The sequence below is a fragment of the Enhydra lutris genome, unplaced genomic scaffold (genome assembly GCF_002288905.1).
Source record: "Enhydra lutris kenyoni isolate GAN:26980312 unplaced genomic scaffold, ASM228890v2 scaffoldscaffold9, whole genome shotgun sequence".
In the NCBI taxonomy this organism is placed as follows: Eukaryota; Metazoa; Chordata; class Mammalia; order Carnivora; family Mustelidae; genus Enhydra; species Enhydra lutris.
Genome location: NW_019154093.1, coordinates 42,509,122 through 42,513,333, shown reverse-complemented (window position 1 = coordinate 42,513,333; position 4,212 = coordinate 42,509,122).

The following is a 4,212-nucleotide window of genomic DNA, read 5'->3' as shown; positions in this document are numbered from 1 at the left end:
TCCTGTCTAGCTGGGAACTCGACCGCTCCCTGGCAGCCTCGGGGCTGACTTATCTAGCGGTTCGCGCTCCCTTTGCGAAAAGTTTTCTCATTAAGATAAAGAAGGAACATCTGAGCAGCACAAAAGCTTATGATTTGCGACTAGATTTGAAATCAAGGCTACAAGAAAGACAAAAGTATGTTGCTAATAGTATTGCTCTTTCATCTCGTCCTAGACAAAATTTAAGCCCTAGAAGGGACCAGTTCCTGCCTCAAATGTTGGCTGTGGGTTTGTGGAGGGGGGCGGTGTTCGCAGAATACCTAATTTTGATTAGGATTGAAGGGTATGTTTGCTAAAGAAGCTTCTTGGTTGTGCGAATTTTACTTCATTATTTAGTGTGTAAAGTGGAATTTAGTTAGAGACCATTTAACAATATTTTATTTCCAATTCTCTCTTTTTTTTTTTTTTAAGAAACGAAACAAAGCAAAACGTAACTTAAGAATACTTGGAAGTCTCTGTTTCCTAAAGGCCTTTAGTAAAACCATGTGATGTTGCTCCAGTTAGATGGATATATGTATCTGTGTATCTATTTATCTATCTATAATCTTAGATATTCTTATCTCCTTGCCTCGTTTGTCTAGAAGAGTAAGATCGCCTCTCGCACAGACACCTCAATAGCAGAACAGAGTAGGGGCAGTAGGGAGAGCTAGGTAGCCTTTCCTGTAATGAAGTGAGACTATATAACCCAGGACCGAGCAAGGACTGCAAATTTAGTTTTCCCTCAAGTACATTTTTCTCTCATAAACACGAGGGTCCCAGAGCATTTTCCTATTGCCATTGTGTTCCTTTTCGTTAAGCTGCGGACACGTTAATATTAGCCATCCCCCTTCCGGTCCTTTCTGGGAGATCTCTCTTAAATTTATGAATTGTGAGGTAGAGGACGCTGGGATCTGTGCCCTCTTACAGAACTGAAGGCTTGGGGCGGACCTACTTCTCCTCAAAAAGCTAACCTGTGCGTGGAGAACAGAAAGTCTTGAGTTTTTCATCAAGTGCAAAAATTAGTATTTGGGGGGAAATCCACATAATGCATTTTCCATGAAATAGCGTCGGCCTCGAGATGGCTCTTCCGAATGGAAAGAGTCGTCAGAACATTGGCTCTATCAGGGTGTTCGTAGAGAGCAAAATTGAAAGTGGAATTAAAAATAAAGACCCAGTTCAGATTTAGTTACTATTCATTAGGGTCTGCAAAATGAATCTGGGGTACTGCTTGGCTACTCTCCGGGAGAATTAATCGCTTCGGTCATTTGGAGATCCGGAGAGCGCTGGAGCTGTTTGGGGGAAGTAGGGCGGGGGCGCGGGCGTTTGTGCGGTCGTTTCACCCACCCTCGCCTAATCAGTCGGCTCGGCTCTCAATCAGGTTTTCAAAATACTAATCTTGATCTAAGAGCCCCTATCTCTACATCAGTGGAGGAAATGATCATTTTTAGAGGCTTCTGGGCATGGGGAAGAAGAATGGTCTTCAGATCGCAGAAGACCTGAAAGACTGATCTGGCGTTCGCTTTACTGCGGACGCACTGCAGGACGAGGACCTTTTCCCGGGGTGTGATTGTGTGCACACAGCCTTGCTCTGTAGGCCTCCCGGCGGCGGTGAGTCTGTTTCTGTGTCCTGAGCATTGTAAACCTTTGGCCAGCGGTTGTATGTGGAGGTGGGAGGAGGGGGTGGTATGCAAGTATTTGCTGTGAATGTCGGGGCTGAGCGTCCTGTTGGTGATGGGCCCAAGGACCTCCTGACCCTTTGTCAGGGGTGAACATACGCTGGGGTTGCTCCTGAACCGGGCCCGGCTTCTTGGAGCTCGCGTCACACCTCTTAACCACGCTCCTCCTCCGCTAGGGCAAGGGAAAAAGTTCGCCCGCTGCTTCTCAGAGTTGGGTTCCTGTGCTAAAATTAAGGGCTCTTTTTGTCTTTCTAATAAGGGTTTTGAGCCCAAACTCCAATTGAAACCAATTTTGGTCGAAGCAGGACATACCAAAAAACATCATCTTGTGTTTCTGCAGGTGGGAGAGGAATCACCCGCGTTGGGTCGATTCCTACCTACTAACTTAAAATTTCTAGATGGCTACCTCCACTGAAATAAATCAGAGACCGCAAGCCCACCCAGGGCACTAACCAACACCCCTGGACTGCAAAGGGTCTTTGCAAGGCACAAGGAATAAACCCAGAAGTCTTGGGAGGACGCCCTGGCAAGTTGGGAGGCGCTGGGTGTGTCTCCCTAAAGTCCGAGGGGTTAGGGAAGGGGTCTGGTCCCCTGGGGTCAGGCCTTGATTGGAGGTCAGGGGATGGAAAGCGGAAACACCAACCCGCTCTCACCCCTACAGATTCCACTCACCTCGAAGAGCTGCCTAATTGGGCTGTGAGCAGCTGCGAAATTTGTAATCGCCTAATAAGCCTTCCACCTCGGTAATTCTTATCAAAAGGCATAAAACTGATATTTTCACACTTGGCTTCCTCCACAGGAGCCGTTTATAAACATCCTTCATCAGTAGGATGAAATTAAGCCTGCATTGACAAAGGTCTCTGGAACTCGATATTTAAAAGCAATAGATCCGAATTAGCAAATTACTACTTTAAGTAGGGGAAGTCCCCACTAACTTGACTATTGAACCCTTTGCCTCTGAGCTTCTCGCCGTGAGTAACCACATGTTTGAGGGAACTTAACCTGGAGTTTACGCGTTACTCAAGCAACCTCCGGAATCTCGCTTCCTGAATCCCCGCGCGCCCTGGCTCCCAGCCCTTCCGCCAGCCTTCGAGGACCCACTCGGGTCAGAGCTGTGGAGACCTGGGCGAGACTGCTGGGGGCCTGGGCGGAAACGCGGTTACACCAGACGCTCCCAGGACTCCCGGGCCTCAGGCATAGGGCCAGCGCCAGCCATGGCACCTCTACGCTTTTCCCCGCTCCCGCGACCCTGCGCCGGGGGCCAGCCCGGAGCCCTGCGGGAGATTGAGGCATGGGAGACCTCCGCGCGGATAAGAAAGCGCAGCTTCTCTCTGATTCTTGTGGCGACCTCTTCATGCATGAAGGTAAAAACTCAGCCAAGAGAGCCCTGAAACTGCGAAGGTCACACTTGTTTTAGGGTTAGGAGTGTGTCCTTTGATTTTTGCCCACCCCGTCTAACCATTATTAACACATATTTGGAAAGAGACTGAAGGAGATAACTTCCAAAGACCTTCTCCCACCAACTTGCGCAGCTCAGAACCCACGTCACCCCTCAGAGATCGCGCAGCCGGACGCGCGCTCACCTTGGGACTTACCGGTCCCAGGCTCCTTCTCAGTTTCTGAGGGAAAAGGAAGGGCGTGTTTATTCACGGCAGTGGAGGACGCCCAAAGGTGGAGAGGGCCTCCGTCCGGGACCTTCTGGTGTTTGCCCCACTGCGGGCCGAGCCGAGGTTCACTAAACTTGCCGGCGAGGCTACCGTGCTCCGCGTGGGACAGCCGGGTACGCACTGGCGCGCCGGCCGCGCCTGGACCACCGGGCCGCGCCGGGCGTCTGTTGCGCTCGCTGCAGTCTTGCGCGCCTATTGGGGCCAGCGGTCTCCCGCGGTTCTAGAGACCCAACTACCGAAAACCACGTTCTGCGCCCCAGAGGGCTGTACGTGTGGATTCGGTGTCTCTCTTCAGCGGGTGCCCTTGTTCCCCCACAACGCGAGTAAACTTGCCCAGTCCTCTGAGGAAGGAGAGAGGGTAAGCGTTTCTCGCCTGATAAGACGGGTAACAGGAGTGATGGAATTGGGAGCTCTTTGGAGCCTAAAATTAGTCAAGACGCAGTCTGGGACGCTCTGGACCAAATGCTACTGGGCAAAGCGCGAAAGTCCACTACACTATTTACCCACTGTAACATTTCCAAGCCCACAATCTTCGCCTTAAGCACACTTGTGGTTTAGAGCTGCTAATTTTATAGGCATTTTATCGTTCAGAATAAGCAGCGCGGCAGGACCAGGGGAAACCTGATTCTAACCTGTTTCTGCAGACCTCGGCCCACACAACTCTGTAAAAAACCGAGCTAGGAGGTTGGCGGCGAGGCATCTAACCCCCAATTCCCCCGCCCTGGGTTTTCCTACAAGTCCTAGTAGGCTCTCAGGGAGGATCTAGAGGGGAGCTCACGAATCTAGAAGGACAACGGAAACCCTAGCCCCGCGGATACCCTCCTCCTCCACTCTCCTCTTCCCCTTCGATC